Here is a 21,753-nt window from a genome sequence, read left to right as displayed (position 1 = left end):
ACACAAGACATTTGAGATCTTATTTTAAGCTTAGTGTTCAGATAAGTCTAGTCTTCGGACCTGACAGTGCGTCCCTCATTAACTGAAAATATTTTAATAATTAAGGGGCAAAAAAAGAAACTGTCGTGGAGTTAGAGCACCAAGATGTTCTTTCCATGACTGTTACCCTCCATGGGGGGTTTCTCCCCTGCCCATGGTATAGTCTCCTCCACCTGCGTGCTGTGGCACCAACATCAACAGTTCAATTCCTGAACACTTATGACTGCACACCTGCCTCATGACACCTCCTCCTGAGCATCCCACAGCACATCACAAACACCACGTCCTAAAGAGAAGGCGTCGTCTCCACCACACCTGCCACCTGCTCCTCCTTCTACTTCTTCTTAGTAGGTGGCACCACAATCCACCAGTTGCCCAAGCCAGAAGCCTGAGAGTTACCCTAGATTTCTCTGTCCCCACACCCCCACATTTAATAAGCCCCCAGATCCTGACAGCTCCGCCTCCTAAAACCACATCTTTCTCTCCATCACTACCGGCTGTCCAAGTACAGACATTTTCAGCAACAACCTGGATTTCTGCAATAGCATGGTCACTGGGCCCCCATCCTCTGGTCTTTCTCTCTCCACTTGGTTCTCCTTATCGCTGCCAGGGACTTCTTACCGAAATACAAACTTGATAATGACACACTCCTGCACTAAAGTCTTGGGGAGCTCTCCACCGCACAGATCAAGGGCAATTCCCTCACTCTAATAGATAAACCCTCTTATGATCTGGCCCTGCTCACCTGTCTCTATCCTGTACCCTATGGCATCTGATGCCCCGGCAGAGCTGAAGCCCCACTCCCCTGCAAAAGCTGTGTACTTTCACTGCGCCCTCCGCCCCCCGCAGGAGCTTCTGCTTGGAATGCAGTCCCATCCCCTGATGGCCTGCAGGCTGTTTTCCAGGTTCAGCTCATTGCCTCCCCTCAAGGCTTCTGTGATCCCTTCCCCATCTGCTGCTACCAAACCCTGAACATGCCTCACTGGGACGCACATCCTGCTTATGACAATGCTGTCTGGACAGCACCAAGCACCTGGCACCCTATCTGGCACATAGTAGGTGCTCCACTAATATTGGCTGAATGAATAAATGAACAGATGGTATTGGAAATAAATTCCCAGTTTGGTGTATATATTTTGTATACTCTCTGTAGTTAAAACAAACAACCTAAGCAGACAGAATGCCGCAGATGCAGGCAAAGGGGAATCACAATCATTTGAGAAGGAGAGGGAAGCAAATGTGTACTGTCCTCTGATTCTGTGCCTGGGGCTTGAGCTGGCTGCCACAGGTAAGAACACAGGGTTGAGTCCTACACTTCCATGTACTAGCTACACACCTTGGGCAAGTTAGCTAACATCTCTCAATCCTGACTTCTTCATTTGTAATATGGGAGTGATAATAGTTCCCTCATGGAATTGCTATGAGGATTGCATGATAAGATGCTGTGCACTGCTGCTAAGAGTAAGCACTCAATAGTAAATGCTGGCCAGGTGCAGTGGCTCACGTCTGTAATCACAACATTTTGAGAGGCCAAGGAGAGCAGATCACATGAGGTCAGGAGTTTGAGGCCAGCCTGGCCAACACGGTGAAACCTCATCTCTGCTAAAAATATTAAAATTAGCCGGGCATGGTGGTGCACACCTGTAATCCCAGCTACGCAGGAGGCTAAGACAGGAGAATTGCTTGAACCAGGGAGGCTGAGGTTGCAGTGAGCCGATATTGTGCCACGGCACTCCAGCCTAGGTGGCAGAACGAGACTCTGTCTCAATAATAATAATAATAATAATAATAATAATAATAATAAATACTAACTTTTCTTGACCAGGTACTCACCCCATAAGATGGTGTCGCATCTCTGACAAATGAGGAAGCTGAGGCTCAGAAAGGCTCAGTAGCTTATCTGAGCCCATGCAACTAAGATAGCAGTGCTGGGTTCAAATCAAAATATGTGTCTAATCATATGCGATCCAAATCCCAGGCCCCTGCTCTGACTAGCATTGAATTCAGTAGTGTTGGCAGAATTTAGGTTGAAAGCAGGTATGTCAGTACAGGTTCCAATCGCGCAGGGTCTCTGACAGTCCCCACCTAGACAAAGCTGGACCTCAGTCCCATATTTTAGGTACTCTGGAAGACAGAGAGCTCAGAAACAGAAATTTCCCATCTATTTGAGAATCCTGCTGTCGACACCCAACAGGAGCCTTGTCGATCCTGAGTACAGAGGGAAGACCCAGACTGGATGGAAGCCAGGCTTCATCTGGCTCTGGGTCTTATGATGGATGCTCTTGAGCAGCTGCCCCCCTCAGAGCCTGCCTCTTCCTCCACGAGTAACATGGGAATGGCAGTGCCTACCTCCGGGGTGATGAGCGCCAGGAGAGCAGGGAGCAATTCGGGCTTTTCCACCTGTGTCCTCAGTGCCTAGCACAGGCCGGCACATAGTAGGCACTCAGAAAGTATCTGTTGGAATAATAAAAGAATCCAATCAGAGAATATATGTGGAAACACTCTGTCAGCTGCAAATTGTTTACATGTGAGTGGTATTTGGCGTCACTAAAGATGAGGAATTTACAATCTAGGTGCAATTTCTCTACCCACACAGGCTCTCCTCCTTTGATCCTTCAGCCTTCGCTGTCTGCAGCTCCTGGGGCACCATTTAATCACACGCTGTCCCCCAAGGGCCTCAAAGACACACTGTGAGTATCGCACTCAGAGCTGAGACTCTCAAGTTCTCACCTCTGCTTAACCATTTACCTGCCCAGGATGTGTCCTTACCTTAACACCAAAATTCAGGTGTCTCCACTTCTCCCAGAAGGGGAAACTCTTTCCACATTTTTACAATTGCAACACCAGATCCACTTCCCCAAAGTAGAAGATCCTCTAACAACTCTCTCAATGGAAAGAGACTAGACCCTTAGTTCCATGCTTATATTTTGAATACAAGCCCCATGAAGGCAGGGGCTTTAACACACTTACCCACCTTCAGCACCTTGGACAGTGCCTGGCAGGCATGACTGGATGAATGGCTATTTCGATTTACACTTTTTTAAGGAGGGGAACATCTCTTTGGGGCATGTATCACCTGCCACGCCTGCTATTATGTCTATACTGAGTAGAAGTTTAATAAATGTTTGTTGATTCATGAGCGGCAGCCAGATCATAAGCACAGACAGGCACTGCCTGCAGACAGCTCATGGTATTCTGGCTGTGCACACGCTGTCTGGACTCCATCGGCTTGGCTGTGCTAAATAGCCTCTCCTCTCCTGACTTGTCAGCAGTCCCTCCACTGGTCTCTCTCATCCTCACAGGGCTACTACATCATTAATTGTGATTTTTCAAGGTGGGTCAGAGAGGAGGTTGACAGCCACCAGTTGGTGTGGGGTGGCAGGGAGGGTAGAGGGAATCAGAGGGGCAGCCAGATTAATGACAGGTTTTCTCCTGCTGTGGGCAACATGATTTTGATTACTCTTCCTGATGCTCCAGGCTCCTCAAAAAAATAAATGTGAGCGTCTCTGTTGTCCTGACTCCCCACTGGATGGGAGAAACTCCAAGCAGCAGCCAGCAGCCTGGATGGAGTGTGCAGGGGTAGGGGGTGGCCAAGACAGAGGAGGGAGACTGCTCCAGCCTCTGTGGCTTCCTTGAGGGAGGAGAGTCAACCCTTGTGGCCTAATGCAGTTGGGCAGCACTTTGTAAGTATCCTGTCTCCCTGACAACAAGCAGGGAGATGCCAGGATGCAAGACTGTCCCAGGAATCAGGAACCAGGATGTTCACTAGCCCTGGGAGTCAACTCTCACTACAGTTTCTCATTCTGTAAAATGAGGGAATTAGACTAGATGATCTCTAAGGTTCTGAGCAGCTCTGGATTTCTGCAGTTGTAAGAACTGAACTCAACGATAATATAATCTTTACTGAATATTTACTATATGCAAAGTACTATTTCAGACTCATTTGCTCCTCGGGAGAACTCTGCAAAACAGATGCTGTCATCCTAACTGCCATCCTCCCCACATGCAGACCTGGAACTCAAAGGTGGAGAGGTCATGCCACCTGCCAAGGTCACTCAGCTGCAAAATGGAGGAACTGGGCGTTGGCTCCAGAAACTAGTTCTAACCCATCACTCACTACACCCACCTTCTCTGCGTGTCCCTGAACCTAGCATGCAGTTGGCACTTGAGGAAATGCTGGAATATTATTATGATGATCATAATGGTGTTGGAGAACAATCAAGTTAAATGCGAGCAGATCACCTGCACATCTTGCTGAATAAAGGGGCTGTAAACGGAAGAATGCATCTGGGAGTGCCCTTTGGCAGAAAGACCAGCCCAGCTGTCCTCAGCCTTTAGGAATTCCCATGAGAAGATGCTCCCAGGAGTCTGTGGTGAGTTAGGACACAGCAGGTTAGACAGGGGTAATGGGCATTCACGCTGGGAGCTGGACCTGGTCTGACTCACTTAGATAAACTGAAGGGCTGTGGCGGCACTGACCACCCAGCCCAGGTCCAACTTGAGGGGAGAACACGCCGTAAGCATTACAACTGCAGGTGCCTGGTAGCAACTAGGCCAAAGGACTAGGGACAGCCATGCCAAATGCTCAGACACTAAGGAACAAGAGGAATGACAAGTCTTGTTTCTTCTCTACATTTCACAGATTTCAGACCAAAGCCCCTAATGCAACTCTAAACAACGGCCCCTCCCTAGAGACCTGATAAGACACCCCTGGCTGCCAATTCCAGTTCTCACTGTGTGTCCTTGAGCTGGCTGCTTAACCTCTGAGGACTTCATTTCCACAACTGTAAAACTGCAGACAATGGCTCCCTGGAAAGGTTGCTTCAAGAGACCTGAGGTATAATGTAGTCAGTAAACCGGAACTGCCTTGCTTTCATATCTCCACCCGCATCAGTGCTTCCTTCCAGCCCTTGTACAGAGACACACTGACGCCATCCTCATCTCTCCCCAGTGAGACGGCCTCCCATGCCTGCTGGCTGGTATTAATCCATAGGCCTCTCACCTGCAAAGTGCAGGTCCAGATCAATCCCTGAAACTTCCCCTGAAGAAGTCAGTCCTTCTGGCAAAGGAGAAAAATCAGTGGATTGGAAGTAAAGAGCTGTGTGACCTTGGGCCCATAACTTCACCTCTTGGGGCTTCCATTTCCTCTGCTGTAAGGTGGGAAATGATGTGCACCATCTCCCTTGCAGGGTTGCTAATAGGATCCAAGGAGATCATGGATGCAGACTTACTTTGCAGATGAGTAACATGCTTTTTTGGAGGCCAAAGGAGCTATGGTGTTTCCATATACAAGACAGGTCAAAGCACATACACACACTTAATGCTACTATAAATTTATACTTCATTCAGCGAATACTACTGCGTGGCAGGTAATTTTCCAGGCCCTGGGATACATACAGTGTCTGCCATCATAGAGCTTACAGTCTGGGACATTAGGAGACATTGTAATCAGATATTCAAGTATCTGAGTATCTTGATGCCATAATTACAGACTGTGAAGGAAATGAACAGGATGGTCCAGGGTGCGGCAGGGAGGGAAGACTTCTCTGAGGATGAAATGTTTGACTTGAGTTAGCCAGGTCCTGGGAGGGAGGATGCAGAGAAGTAGGGAGGAAACCAGGATGGAGAAAACAATACGTGAGGAGAGCGGAGGCCTAGGATGGGACATGGCACAATGAGCTTCAGAAATCGCAGGGAGTCTACCAAACCCGAAAAGCTAGAGCTCCTTTTCTGCATATCTGCTGTGTTGATTTCCAAGCTCCCTCATTAGATGTGGCATCTGTAAAGACAAAAGCCTGTCCCTTCTCCTTCTGTACCCCTCAGTCCAGGATAAGACTCTGCATTGAGGGCCCGTTTTCTCCATGAACCTTGCACTGGACTCAGCATCCTTCACAGAAAAGGCAAGGAGCCAGCAGCTCCCAACTCCTGTACACTGAAAGGGAGGTGGGCAGAGGGGAGGGGAAGAAGAGCTCATTGCCAGCCATGGGAGTTGGAAGATGAGGCCCACAGAGTTGGATGGGAAGGGCAGGACTGGCTCTAAATGGTGAAAAATGTCCCTGGCATTTATCTGAGGCCACCAGGCTAGGCCCTGGGGGACATGAGCTCCTGGCAGAGACCATGTGCTGGAGTGTGCCATCTGCAGCACACTTAGAGAAGAGAGACCTTGCAGAAGGGGTACCCACAGAGGAATCAAGTGAGCAGGAGAGACCAGCTTGGGGAGAACAGCGTTTAAGGACAGCATGTTAATCACCTCCAGATAAATATAACCCTCTCTCCTCTGCTAGGCACCTCTTGGTGTTTGGGAGATGAGCAGTCCTGCAGATGATTGTCTGTGCATTGGAGTGAGGGTGTGTGTGTTGCAACCTTCCCTCAGGAGGACTGAAAAGAGCTGGGCTTCTCAGCCTGGAGAGGAGGGCAGGATGGGTGGCAGCTGTGCAAGGAGCCATGCAGGCAGAATGCTACCATCTGAAGGCAGCGAGGGCTATGCTAGACTCCCAGGTGATGGTACTCAGGTCAAAGCCAGAGGAAAGCACTGGAACTGCTGTTCATGACCAAGAGGAAGTCCTGAGGCTGAGCTGCTGGGCACAGACACAGAGTTCCTGTCCCTTGGCCTGGCTCCACCATGCCCAAGTGGAAACCCCACTATGTCTGTCCTGTCTGTGGCCACTTGGGTGCACATCAGCACTTTTTGTTGTCTTATCCACCATTTTCAGAAAGTGGGCCCTATCTTTTTTTTTTTTTTTTTCAGTCTTAGCCAGTGCAGGTGAGAAAGCAGCTATCCCTGGACCTGTGCATTTCTTGGAGAAACCCAGAACCAGTGCACTTCAACCCTCCCAGTGGTAGGGGGCAGAGGGCAGCAGAGCTAGACAGGTCCCCAGCAATATGAGCGGTGTCCTGCTGAAAGTTCAGAGAGAGAGACCTATTCTACTAGAGTCAGCTGAGCTCAGAACAGTCTCTTGGAATTGCCTAAGGGCACATGCAGGGCCCATGCCACCCCTCTCCTTCCATCAGCCCAGTTAGCACTGACTACCATCTGCTCAGGGCAAGGCCTGGCACCAGGCTCCCTCAGGGGCTGAAGGAGGAGAAACTGGAAGTGGCTGGCTGCCCCTAGAGAGGGGATAACAGGACTATAGCCAGGGTAGAAGAGAGACTTGCTTCTCATTCTCAAGCGTTCTCTATTTGCGTTTTTTAACGAGAGGTTAGACTGGGCTGTTTTTGTTTGTTTGTTTGTTTGTTTTGTTTTGTTTTGTTTTGTTTTTCACCTAAAAAGTCTAGTTAATAATTAAAAACACAATAAAGAATCCTGACCCTCTCAATACCTAGCTCCAAGACCTGGGCCTGTTCCTTAAACCCCCTGAGCCTTGATCCCCTCCTCTGCAGAGAGAGGCTAATACACCTATGCCCAGCTCAGTAAATGGTGGTCCTGCCTAGGTTTCTGGTGGCCTCTCTGGAACATTCCTCCCCAGCCTATGCTCTGGATGCCCAGAAAGAAGCTGAAACTCAGAGCTGATCCTGGGAGTTCACCCCAAGACCTGCACTCCTCCAACTAGGATCACCCCTCCACAACTAGTGTTCACCTGAGTCTACCTGCAGCCACAATTCTCACCTCGAAGACTCCTGGCTCTGGCTCATGGCTGGATCGCAGCCCCTCCCTTGGGGAAGGATAGACTCTGGGGAACCACTACATTCAGTCTCTTAAGGGGTCAGCTGTGCAGAGGGCACCTCATCCAGAGGTTGCCCTGGGCTTTTGCATTTGACACAGGCCACAGAAGAAAGCCTGTCAAGGACCCATTACCTTCCTTCTGCCAGTGGCCTGCAAATGTCACAGAAACCACAGGCAAAGCCAGGCAAGTCTCTGGCCCCTGGGTTAGAAGACCGGAGGCTGAAGGCTCAGTCCCCTCCCTTCTAGAGTCACAGGGCAGCCTTGAGGAAATCCTCAACCTTCCTAGCTAAGCAAGTGGGTCATCCTTGCCCTCAACAAGAATGGGGCCTTGGTGAGGTTGACACACACCCAAGAACTCAGCTCCAGCGGCCAGAAGGGGGAGAAAGGCTGTGGGTGCTGTACCTCCTCCAACAAGGGGCTGCCACATGGGCAGATCTTACAGCTCTACGGCACTGTGCCAGCATACCCATGTGCTGGGGGCCTACTCAACTTCATGCTGGGCACTGGCGGCCACTGGGACCCTCCAATACGGTGCCTTCCCTCAAGAAGCTCCCTGGAGAAGTATGGTGTCCATGTGTGAACAGTAAAACAACCTGCAGGAACTCAAGATGCCTGGCTGGCCACAGCAAAGCCACTTTCACAAGTCAGGGCGGCCTCTGTCAAAATATGAGGAGCGGCAGTGGAAGGTAGGCAGAAAGGTATCCCTGGATCCCTGTAGTTGCAGCAAGAATCTTGGAAGATGTGGGCCATATGCTGAGCCCAGAGGCATGTGCTGGGTGGGGAGAGACCTTCCAGGTAAGTGCTGGGGAAAGCAAGGGCTGTCCAAAGCATGGCTAAGAAACCAAATCTGGCAGGAGTGCATTGTGTCTGAGGGGCCCAGAGATGGGTAAGGATTGCAATCAGATTCCGGAAGACCTCAAATGCCATGGTTAAGGAGTTTGGACTTTATCCTCTAAGCAACAAATAGCCATTAAAAGTTTTGGCCAGGCGCAGTGGCTTACGCCTATATTCCCAGCACTTTGGGAGGCCATGGCAGACAGATCACCTGAGGTCATGAGTTCAATACCAGACTGGTCAACATGGTGAAACCCTGTCTCTACTGAAAATACAAAAAAAAATTGTCCAGGCATGGTGGCATGCACCTGTGGTCCCAGCTACTTGGGAGGCTGAGGCAGGAGAATTGCTTGAACCCGGGAAGCAGAGGTTACAGTGAGTAGAGATCACGTCATTGCACTCCAGCCTGGGCAACAAGCGTAAAACTCCATCTCAAAAAAAAAAAAAAAAAGTTTCCGGACAAGGGAGGTCCAAGACCAGAGCTGTGCTCTCAAAAAATCCGTGGGACCAAGGGGTGCCGACAGCCTGGAGAAGTTAATGGACACCTGGCAACATATGGGGGGAGTATGAATGTGGGGAACATCGATCCTGAAGGGAACTGGGCTGATTCCACTGGAACATCAGAGCACAGATATTTTCCCACAAACTGGAAAAGAAATTTTCCAAGCAGCTGCACGTTGGGTAGGAGCGTATCGTGGTTCTCCAAGGGAAGCAGATCCCTGGTAGGTCTGGAGCCAGCCTCCATAGGATATGGGACATCAGACACACTACCGAGTCTGAATCCAGCCCATCCCAAAATGTTAGGCTCTCATGGGAGTGACTTTGTAGTAAAGGGTCTGGCCTTGGAGTCAGAAGGCCTGTGTTCAAACCCTGCCGTCCTATTTGTTCTCTGAGTAACAGTGGTCAGATCCTTGAATCTCTCTGTGCCTGTTTCCCATAAAATAGGAGACATACTACTGCCCTGCCTATTTCACGGGCTGTTCAACGATCAGAGGATGTTACATGTGAAAAACGGTTTGATAACATGCAGTGAGAATTAAGGAAGTTTTTTCCTAAATCAGACTCCTGTGGTTGGTTAGTTCCTAGCATTCCTCTTCCAACATGCCACAAATTCACCCCCGTCTTGTGTTCTAGAATATGTCTGACTCCCTGTCTCTCAGATTTATTGAACAGATGAATGACTTATCTTTGTTTTCTTCAAAACACTTAGGACAATGTTTTCCACCTCGTTGGAGCTCAGTAACTGTATGACTGATTAATTAATAAAAGTGAACCTGTAGAGGATGTTTTAATTCTACTCATCTTCCTGCTACTCAGTGTCTCATCTTAATATCAATGCTAGCAACAAAATAATTAGGATAGCAAGTTGGAGATGTCCTCCCACTCCCTCCATTCACAAAACTCCCAGAGAGAGGCAGTGCAAGCTAGTGGTTATCAGCACAAGCTCTGCATTTGTTTTAAACAGAGACTGGGTGCTGCTACCTACCAGTCACATGACTTGGGGCAAGTGATTAACTTCTCAAAATCTCAGTCTCCCCATTGATGAAATGAAGAAAATGCTAGATATTCCCAAGTTTGCTGTCAAAGATTAGCTGCGATCTTAGCCGTATGCCTGCAAATAGCAAGTCCTCAGTGCTTGACAGCTGTTATTGTGATTATTGCTATTATTGTCCAAAGCCAAATCATCATGATTTGGGGAGATTGGTATTTGGGTACAGGTTTTCCATTAGTGTGGATGATTGTGAGTGCTCTGTGACAGCCAATGGAATAAGTCTCTCAAATGCCTTAATCTAGAAAATCAGTTGGACCCCAAAGCCGACAACATCCCTGCTACGGAATGGCATCTGGGGCTGGGGACACTGAGTGGATCAGTCGCCCTTTTGGTGCTAACCCAGCCTTAATGGTGCAACTGAATTACAAACAAGGCCCCCCTGCTGTGCTCAGCAGCAAAACCCGGCAGGAGGGTAATTGCCCAGAACTTGAGCGCAGGGGGACACAGCAGGCATGGAACACATTAAGCACAGACAAGAGCAACTTCCCAATGCTTTCATTTTCCAGTCAACCCGAGGAGAAGCCAGCAGGCAAGGGATCGTGAAGACCGTTGCCAGATAGGGAACTCTCAGGAACTGCAGAAGAAAGGCGCTTCCAGACCACAGCCGGCTGCCCAGCCCAGCCCAGCCCCTCCACAGACCTGAGAACAAGGGGAGATGACCTACGCCAATCATGCACAGGGACACTGGTGTTCACTGTGTCAGCATGGATGCCAAGGACGTCTGGAATCAAAGTCTCATCCGGGTGGTTCACACCATAGAAAGGCAGCCTCCTTGACATTAAGCCCTCGACATGAGTGGTCAGGAGCAGATGACGGGCTCACCAAGGCCAGTGGAGGCAGTGGTGGCATGGAGGCCACCCCTTTGTTCATTCATTTGTTCATCTACATACTCAATATGCATTCCACATGCCATTGCATGTGAAAGGAAAACTAGTATGACAGAGACATTCTTTCCAGGGGCTCACTGTTAGGGGAGACAGGCACAGACATCAGTCACCCAGCACAGGCTGGGAACCACGATCACACAGTCAAGGAACAAGGCCCAGGCTGAGAGCTCTCAGCACTGCCAGGGCACGGTCAGAGAGGGCTTTGCAGAGAAACAGATCCTCACACTGGTGTCGAAGAACAGACACACATACATACACACACCATACATACACATGCACATACACACTGCATACCATATATGCATATACATATCACACATCCACACAGATATACACATATAAAAGGCATACCATACATACTTATGTACATACACATGTACATCACTGATACACGTACATATACATAGATACATACACACATGCATCCTCAGGTTTTAAGCACCTAAGAAGGAAGCATAAGGCTGAAAGCTCTCATATCTCCACCAAGCTCTTAACGTGCTCTAAGATCAAAATGAAAAGGACAAATTCAAGTACAGGGCAGAAAACAATCCTTGTCTTTGATCGTCCTCACTGTCTTACTGCAGGCAAGGAAGGGCATCCTTCTCCCCTTCCACTGGAAGGTTCACTGATGACCTGAGCAGTGACTTCACAGCCTTGGACTTTCCTCCTGGCCTGGCTACAAGAACAGCCTTCTTCCTCCTCCTGAGACATCAGGCTGTGGAAAAGGGCAGCGATATTCCAGGCAGCAGCTAGAGCAACTGGCATAGGTATTCCTTCTGGAAGGCTGGGTTCCAGTCCCAGCTCCCTCACTTACTAACTGTGACCAAGACATTAACCTGAGCCTCAGCTGCCTTGCCTGTAAAACAGGAATAATAATAGTACCTACCTCATGGGGCTATTTGCAGTTTCAAATGAGAAATGCATGCAAAGTACTTAATACAGTGGCTGGCACATAGTTAAGTTCTCAATAAATATAATTCGCAATGGTACCACATTCCCACTGCCTGAAAGCAAACAGCTCTGCTGATTCTGATCCACACATTTAATCTAGCAAAGAGCATTTTTCTCACTGTTCTTTCATTCATTCAACAAGGATTTACTGAGCACTTAATGTGTGCGAGGCATAAGATCTTGTAAAAAAAAATACAGTATCGTTGCCCTTGAAGCATTTATGAAATTAAAAAAAAAAAAAAACGACACTGTCCTACAGAACTGGACACACACACACACACACACACACACACACACACACACAGTCCCTCTCCCCTGGAAACTTGTCATCTATATATAAAGTACTAGCATCTGCATTGTTAGACTTCATAATTATTAAAGCCTAAGCAGTAGGCAGTTCAGGGACTATTATGCTCTATTTTCTAGGAGAGGAAACTAAGGCTCAAAGAAAATAAATTCCTTGTCCAAAGACCAGGGTAAAGGATCCACTGGAACCAATGTTATTGGGCACCCCGGCTGCACACCATGCATTAAGTTAGCTGCTTCCACACGGTCACTTCATCAAATCCCACAACAACCCTATAAGGCACAGGTCAAAGCCCTCCTTCAAAGATGAAGAGCCGAAAACTCAGAGAGGTTAAGTAATTTGCCAAGGATCACAAAGCTAATGAGCGATGAGCCAGGTTGCAGTCATTGTCAGACTCAGTCCTGCCAGCTCCTCCCACAGGCCCAGACTAGATTTAATAAGTGGCACTGTTCAGACAAGTCGCAGGCCATTCAGCTGCAGGTCCAGCAGGCCGTATGCTACCCTCCAGTATCGGTGGTGGGCTACTCTGCTCCAGGCATTGTGCTCTGACAGATACCCTGATGTACAGACTCCACAGGCAACTCTGGGTCCCATGGTGTCTCAGGTACGGCCTGCATGTTCTCACCTTGGGGCCTGTGCTCGAGCTCTGCCCTGGACCTAGAACACCTTCCTCCAAAGAGCTGACACACTCCCTCACCCTCTTCCAGGCCTTGACTCAAATCTCTAACCCTCAGGGGGCTTTCATCCTCCCTTCCCTGTTTCATTTTTTCTTTTTTCCATAGCACTTATCCCCTTGCAGCCTTTTTTTTTTTTTTTTTTTTTTTTGAGATGGAGTCTGGCACTGTCACCCAGACTGGAGTGCAATGGTGCGATCTCGGCTTACTGCAACCTCCGCCTCCTGGGTTCAAGTAATTCTCCTGCCTCAGCCTCCCAAGAACTGGGATTACAGGCATGCACCACCACACCCAGCTAATTTTTTGCATTTTTAGTAGAAATGTGGTTTCACCGTGTTAGCCAGACTGGTCTCAAACTCCTAACCTCATGATTCACCCGCCTCAGCCTCCCAAAGTGCTGGGATTACAGGTGTGAGCCACCATGCCCGGCCCCCTTTTAGTTTATTATGTAATTTACTTATTATATTTCTTATTTATATGAGTTTCCCCTCTGTACTCTTGCTAATGAGTTGTGAGCTCCTGAAGAGCAGGGATCGTGTTTGCTTTGTTCTTTACGGGTCCCAAACACCTAGAACAATGCCTGCCATATACAGCAGGTGCTCAGTAAATGTGCTGAACGAATATGGGAAACATTTGAGCCATAATGGTGTTAAGGTTAAACACTCTCAGTGCAGGCGGAGGCTGGGTATATTCCGGGAGGGGGCCATGGGTGCTAGGCATCTCCTGTTTCTACTGGGGCAAGTGCAGCCTCAGGAGCACATTGATTTAATGCCTCCCTATTGATTATTATAATAATTCAGAGGCAGAGCCAGCATGAGAAGCTTCCTATTTGCAGTGTTCTGACAGCAAACAAGATGAGGCGAGGAGGACAACAGAGAATTTCAAGGAGTTCTCATCCTGGATGCAAGGAGAACCCAAGGCCACTGCTGGCCACGGCGGAGCCCCGCGGGAGGCAGGATGCCAGGCTCTGCTTCCCAGCCCATCCTGAAGGGACAGGAGCACCACGGAGTGGGAGAAAGTGGGGCCTCACAGCTTGGAAGGTCAAGAGAGATGAGAATAGTGAAGCTTTGGTTCCAGGACCTCAGAACTGGAAGGGAGCTTGGGGATCACCTAGCATAGATTCCTTACTTCACAGATTTAAAGAAAAAAAAGGCCCAGAGAGAGAAAATGACTTAAACAAGGTGTTTGTCCCAGAATAGGTTCTAATATCCCCGTCTCCCGCCTGCTCCGTCAATGTCCTTTTCGTGATAGTACTGGCTCAGTGGCCCGTTTCGTTTTGTTTTTTTTTTCCCTTATAGATGGAGGTCTCACTCCATCTTGCCCAGGCTGGAGGGCAGTGGCATGATCACAGCTCACTGCAGCCTTGACCTCCTGGGCTCAGGCCATCCTCCCATCTTGGCTTCCTGAGTAGCTAGGACCACACACACACCACCACCATACCTGGCTAATAACATTTTTAAAAACTACTTTCTATAACTCAGCACAGTACTCTGTACTGGGGACATAGCTGTGTGCAAGACAATGTGTGTTGGGAAAAACACACAGGTAAGCCATCAAGTCCCAATACAAAGTGGATGGTGTGATCACAGAGGATGTATTTCCTGGTTGCCATGGGAACGCTGGGACAGAGCACCTAAGCCAGGTTTGGAAAGCGGGGGTGGTCAGAGAAGACTCCTCAGAAGAAAGAACACTTGAGACCCAAACACTGTTGGAATCAGCCAAAGTGTCAGAAATGTTCAAACCAGAGCAACTCCATCTTGAATAGCAGCTGGGTAAAATGAGGCTGAGACCTACAGGGCTGCATTCCCAGGAGGTTAGGCAGTCTAAGTGACAGGATGAGATAGGAGGTCAGCACAAGACACAGGTCACAAAGACCTTGCTGACAAAACAGGATGCAATAAATAGGCTGGTCAAAACCCACCCGAACCAAGATGGCAACAAAAGTGACCTCTGGTCACTGCTCATTATGCACCTATTATAATGCATTAGCATATTAAAAGATACTCCCATCAGCACTATAACAGTTTACAAATGCCCTGGCAACATCAGGAAGTTACCCTATATGGTCTAAAAAGAGAAGGAACCCTCAGTTCTGGGAACTGCCCGCCTCTTTCCCAGAAAACTCATGAGTAACTCACCCCTTGCTTAACATAATCAAGAAACAACTATAAATATACTCAGCCGTGTGGGCTGCTCTGCCTATAGAGTAGCCATTCTTTATTTCTTTACGGTTTTCTTAACCTTTAGAGTCAATTTACCGTATAGAATTCATTTCGGTTTTATATTTTCAGTTAACTTTTGAACTGAGATTATAATATTATAACACAAAAATTTTTTTATTAATTCAGAACTTTTTAACATACCAAATTGTAACACATAGATTCAAATTTCAGATGTATAGGAAACAGTCTTCAAATGCAATACAGACATTTCTTAAAATTGCCATATCATTCACATGTGATATTTGCAACTCTGAGCTGTTTCACATAGAACAGTTCTCCTGCAGCTATGGCAAAATTGATATGCCATGAACTTCAAAGCCTCTAGAGTCAAGCCAAGGACTCCAAGTTGCACCATCTTTAAAAAGGTTTGGCACTTCTGGGCCAGGCGCGGTGGCTCACTCCTGTAACCCAGGACTTTGGGAGGCCGAGGTGGGTGGATCGCCTGAGGTCAGGAGATCGAGACCAGTCTGGCTAACATGGTGAAACCCCATCTCTACTGAAAATACAAAAAAATTAGCTGGGCGTGGTGGCATGTACCTGTAATCCCAGCTACTCGAGAGGCTGAGGCAGGGAAACTGCTTGAACCAAGGAGATGGAGGTTACAGTGAGCCGAGATCGTGCCACTGCACTCCAGCCTGGGTGACAGAGCCAGACTCCATCTCAAAAAAAAAAGGTTTGGCATTTCTGGATCACAACAATGCACAACATGTAAAGAAGGTATGGAACAGTTCCCCCTCCTTGTTATGGTTTGAAAAAAAAAAGTTACACGGTAGCTTGGAATTGTGCATAAAATCCCATATTATACGTCAGAAAAGTCCAAGGGCAATTTGATGACGATGGATTGAGGTCCTATATTTTTTTAAATTAATAGAACCCATGAAATTAAAATGGGCATTAATCAAATCAAAAAGTATTAAGCATCTACTGGTTTAAGAGGTTTAAATTTATTAGAGATTCACGATCAATTTATTTCCACCTCAAAATGAAGGTGCAAAAACCAGCTATTAAGTACATTCCAAACTTCTCCTCTGAAGCACAGATAGAATTTTCTGTCCTTTGGCACCAAAGTGAAGTCACATTTCCCCTTGGGAGACAGAGATTCCACACCTGAACGTAGAGTAAGTTAGAAAAAAAAAATGACCCTTGTTATTACTATTGTGATTCTGAGATCTAGGATCACTAATATCCTAGGAGTAAACAAAGCAAATTCCTGGCAACAACTGTTAACTCCTTTACTTTCTTAATAAACTTGCCTTCATGCTACTCTATGGACTAACCCCAAATTCTTTCTTGCATGAGGTCCAAGAACCCTCTCTTGCAACAAAAGGGAAACAGAGGGATGGGAGGAGGATGAGACCATATCTGGAGGGGAGAGGAGACAGGGATCATTCCTGATCCAAAGGCAGAGAGGGATGCTGCCCTGGGGGAATAGGATCCAGGCCACAGATGGCACCACAGCAGCCATGCTAGGCAGTCTGGATTGTGTTCTAGGGCTACCACAGAGCCAATGAGAGTTTTAAGTAAAGGGCGACATAATCAGAATTTCTTATGGAAAGATCGCTCTGACTGCAATTTGAAAAGAGTTTTAGAGGGGTTAAGTCTGGAGTCTGGGACATCCATTGGGTGGGCACTGAAGAGATCCTGGAGAGAGATAAGGGTGACATGAGGAAGGTAGAAGTGGTGGAGGAAGAGACATTGGCATATGTCAGCTTTTTAGGAGGTAGAATTGACAGGACCTGGGGATCAGATGTGGGTGGTGAAGAAATGAAAAGCAAGGATGCCTCCCAGGCCTCCAGACTAAGCACCTGCCTGGAGGGTGGAGCCACTTACTGAGACAGAGACAACAAGAGGAGAGACTGGGGGCAGGGAACGACCTCCCCAGGAGATCAGAGGAAGGAAAAGGTAGGAGGAAGGGGACGGTGAGCCCAAAATGCCACGAGCACCTGTTCTGTGTGTGTAGCGGGATGAAGAGCACAAGACCAGAGCGCAGGGAGAATCCAGGTTCTAGGATGAACTCCAAGTCCACCTTTCCACCTCTGTCCATGGTGCCCCTGATGCAGCTGAACCTTAGGGCAAGCATGTGCTTCATTGGCTTTGACCACTGGCCAGACACCACTGACCCCTGCTTTTCTTTTTTTTTTTTTTTTTTTTGAGATGGAGTTTCACTCTTGTTGCCCAGACTGGAGTGCAATGGCATGATCTCGGCTCAATGCAATGTCTGCCTCCCGGGTTCAAGTGACTGTCCTGCCTCAGTCTCCCAAGTCGCTGGGATTACAGGTGCCCACCAGCACACTCAGCTAATTTTTTGTATTTTTAGTAGAGATGAGATTTCACCATGTTGGCCAGGCTGGTCTTGAATTCCTGACCTCAAGTGATCCACCTGCCTCAGCCTCCCAAAGTGCTGGGATTACAGGTGTGAGCCACCATGCCAGGCTTAACCCATGCTTTTGTAAGGTCAAGGGCTACCTTGGATAGAAATGATATTAAGCCACAGAAAAAAAGAGTTCTAATCCCTGAAAAAGGCAGGCCCTTGCTCATCGTGCCACTTTAGCAGCTATCATTGAGAAGTAGCAGAGCATGAGGATAAAGAAAATGGCCACTGAGGACAAATTCCAGCTCCACCACTAGCTATATGATCCCATGCAGGTTACCTCTCTGTGCCTGGTTTCCTGAATTTGGAAAATAGGAACACTAATTCGTATCTCCAAAGAGGTAGTAGCTCTACCTCTTTGTAGAGTTTTAAGTGAGTCAGTATTTGTCAAAGAACTTAAAAGAGTGTCTAGCACATAGTAAATGCTATATAATTGTTAAATTAATAATAAAATATGGCCAGTCTTGGTGGTTCACGCCTGTAATCCTAGCACTTTGGGAGGCCAAGGTGGGTGGGTCGCCTGAGGTCAGGAGTCTGAAACCAGCCTGGTCAACATGGTGAAACTCCGTCTCTACTAAAAATATAAAAATCAGCTGGGTCTGGTGGCAGGGGACTGTAATACCAGCTACTCGGGAGGCTGAGACAAGAGAATCACTTGCACCTGGGAAGTGGAGGTGGTAGTGAGCCAAGATCACACTCCAGCCTGGAAGACAGAGTGAGACTCCCTCTTAATAATAATAATAATAATAGACCAGGTACAGTGGCTTACACCTGTAATCTCAACACTTTGGGAGGATGAGGTGGGTGGATCCACGAGGTCAGGAGTTCAAGACCAGCCTAGCCAAGATGGTGAAACCTCATCTCTACTAAAAATACAAAAATTAGCTGGGCATGGTGGCATACACCTGTAATCCCAGCTACTCAGAAAGCTGAGGCAAAGAACTGCTTGAACCCAGAAGGTGGAGGTTGCAGTAAGCCAAGATCGCACTACTGCACTGCAGCCTGGGCGACAGAGTGAGACTCCATTTCAAATAATAATAATAATAATAATACACATATGCATAAGCTGGGGGTTCAGATGCCATCACACTAGGAACAAGATAACTCTGGGTGGGAGAGGTATGGTTCTGTAGACAAAGGGGCCAGGAGAAAGAAGGGGCGTTCTGCAGTGTGAACTTTAAGCACTCTGGCACACCCTGCTAGGAAAAAAAAAACTGGGCAGAGGCACCAGCTTCATCTTCAGATCACTGCAAAAAATAATTATCCTGGGTATAAATCTTCTCTAAGAAGTAATGTTTACTTTGGAAACACAGCAACTGCACCCCAAATGGCTCAATGTTTGTGGAATCTGAGCAGCCCCCACTTTACTAGGGGAGGCCGTCTTGCTTTATGCATCCAGGCGCTCTCTAAGGCACTGAAATTTACAGCGTATTTGTTATGCGGCTCAGCAAAAGGTGTATGAATAAAGAATAACCTGTTCAATCAGCATTGCTCAGCCAGAGAAGCTGGAAAACCACTCACTCTGCCTGCGAAAGGGATTTGTCAAGTGCCAGACTAAAAAAAAAAAAAACAAGCGTGTCCCACCAGGGCACCCTGACATTGGATTTGGACAGGCTCATGTTCCTGCTTCCTTTGTGTCACTTGCTGGTGAAAACAATACCACTCCAACATGAGGACGGACACCTGCTTCCCTTGAGAACACCGGCTCCCTGCCTGTCTGACTTCCTTCCCGCCCCCCACCTGGCTTCTGGAAAAAAGAAGAAAAAGATGTGTTCATGGTTCTCTCTCTCTCTCTCTCTCTCTCTCTCCTCCTTCTCTTCTCTTTCTTCCTGCATCTTCTCTTCTATTCTTCATGACTTTTCCTTCCTGCTGGCCACCAAATGCCTACATATGGGGAGGCCCATGGCATCGGGGTCCTCCGAGACCTGAAGCAGACAGAAGTTGGTTTTGCAGCAGCTTGTCTCTGGGGGGCACTGTGGGAAACTCCCAGACACCTCTGACCATGGCCATGGCCTCCAACCCATTCTCAGGGACATCAGGACCCAGGTGGAGCCCAGAGCCCAGAGAGTAGCACTCCTTCTAGGGAAGAATCCATATTGATCCCCAAGGCTCCCAACACAGCCTCCCCACACTGCTTTTCTTAGATTATCAAGAGGAGCCCTGAGCAAAATTATGACATGAGATTTGTTCATTTGTTCACTCATCTAACGCTTTTGAGCATCTACCACTGCCAGACATTCACCTAGGAACTGAAAATGTCACTGTTCACCATTCCTGGATTACGACAGAGTGCCATGGGGTGCAAAGGAGGGGCACCCACGCCCCCCTGGAGCAGGGGTCAGAAGACGGTTCCCAGGAGAACATCACGTAACCCGAGACTTAAAAGAAGAAGAAAGATATGGCCAAGAATATTTAAAACATCATTATTCATGAGAGTCAAAAGCTAGACACCCAAATGTCCACCAACATAGAATAAACGGTAGTATATTCACACAATGGAACACTACACAGCAATGAAAATGAACACACTGTAACAACACGGGTGAATCTTGCCAACAGAAACGTCGAACAAAGGAAATCCAGACACAAAGGGTATACATATTGAAGCCATGCTCACAATTTGAAAAAAAGGCAAAATGTACCAGGGAAAGTCAGGATAGTGGATGCCTTGGGGGGTCACAGTGGCTGGCTGGGGGTCTGAAAAGAGCAACAAGGAACTGTTTCACAACCCAGGTGCTGGCTATAAGGGTGTGTTCCCTTCCTAAACATTCAAAGCCATACACTTACGATTTGTGAATTTTTGGTATGTTTGATATAATTTTATGAAAATGTTTACTAAAATAATTTTCAAGACAAATGAGATAAGCAGGCAACCACAGGGCATGCTTATCCTGGGCGCCCTCGGCTCACTCCTTTGCTATCTCTACTGAATCAGCTGGTGACCTCATGCCCTTTCCAAACACTCATCACAACCCCCTTACTCTGCAGGCAACGGGAAAGCATCCGATTAATTAATTTGTACTAAATTGTCCATGACTGAGAGTGGTTCGACAGTATTACCCCTCCCTGGGGGACTTCTTTTTTAATAAAGCAGAATTGCTTTAACTCAAAATAGCAACTATCACCAGGCATCCGGAGCAGAAGCAAGGAAGCTCCTGCTCCTTGGTGGGGTGGGGTGGGGCCGGGGGCACTCTCCAACACCCCTCAGCTCACTGCATGTCAGGAAGGCCCTGGCATGCAGGAATCAGGGTGCAGTTCAAGGCTTGCCAGGGAATTTGCAACTTTCAGAACAAACGGGACTCTGACCTACACCTCACAAATTGCATGGCTGATTCAGCGCATCTTGGGCGGTTGCAGGTGTTTCCAACAATTATTCAAACATCACTCTCCTTCTGAGTGGGGAAGGGGTTGGGGTGGGATGTGCTTGGTTCCTAACCTGAGATGATCTCTGAGAAGAGTTCATGGCAGGCAGAGAAGGAACCCGACCCCTTGCAGGGACCATAACATGACGCTTCAGCTGGGAATCCTGGGCCACACTCAGCTGCCCTCCTATCTCTTCTGCCTTGAAAAGGGAAAGAGGGCAAGAAACAAGCCCCGTGGCTGCTCAAGGTCCTCTGGCCTCCCTGATCACCTTCTCCCAGGCTTTTCTCCCCGGCAGCCAAGGCAAAGCTCAACTGAAGTGCAGGGAGGATATTCACATCTTGCTTTCTCTGCAGACGATGGATGCTCAGTCTGACCACCTGCTCAAGCAGGCAGGCAGGTCACATGCTTGGCGACTCTGTGAGCTGGGCAGGGAGATTGGCAGAGAGGAGGGAGAGAAGCCCTGGCAAGGGGAATCGCCCCTTCCTGCCCAGGAGGGTCTCTGGAGAGCTCCCGCAAGGAACCTCCCACTGTCTCTGGACTCTTCTCTGTCTCTTTTCAGTTCCCAAATCTGCTGTCTCCAAACCACTGGGGTTTCCAGACAAAGCAACAGGTCTCCTGTCTGACAGACTAAACTCTCAGTGGGTCCCTAGAGGAACAGAGTCTCTCTGAAGAGTCTCTGGGGTAGGCAGGCAGGCAGGCTGGCAGGCTGGCAGAATCTTTGGTGTCTGGAAGGGCTCTTTCCAGAAAGGGCACGGCAAGGCCCTGGCAGAAGCTTCAGAATCCTTGGGGGAGGAGGGGACTCTGTGTTATAAGTGGAGGCCTTTCAACCTAGGAAGTGGCACCGCAGGATGATGGCGGGGTGGTGTGGGGGAAGCTTTGGAATGGGGAAA

General features: G+C 48.2%; 1 protein-coding gene across 3 annotated transcripts in view; it reads right to left on the bottom strand.

The window, feature by feature from the left end:
- Nucleotides 1–21,753, bottom strand: part of GRIK4 (glutamate ionotropic receptor kainate type subunit 4) — a 476,424-nt gene that overhangs the window by 326,870 nt on the left and 127,801 nt on the right. For all 3 annotated transcript variants that reach the window (XM_003923589.4, XM_074400736.1, XM_074400737.1), the window contains exon 2: nucleotides 2,389–2,493. The gene's annotated coding sequence lies outside the window, so the exon portion shown is untranslated. The remainder of the gene's footprint in view (nucleotides 1–2,388; nucleotides 2,494–21,753) is intronic.

This window comes from Saimiri boliviensis, chromosome 6 (genome assembly GCF_048565385.1).
Source record: "Saimiri boliviensis isolate mSaiBol1 chromosome 6, mSaiBol1.pri, whole genome shotgun sequence".
NCBI classification, from domain to species: Eukaryota; Metazoa; Chordata; class Mammalia; order Primates; family Cebidae; genus Saimiri; species Saimiri boliviensis.
Note: the sequence above shows the minus strand (reverse complement) of the source record. Positions and strands in the feature narration are given on the sequence as shown.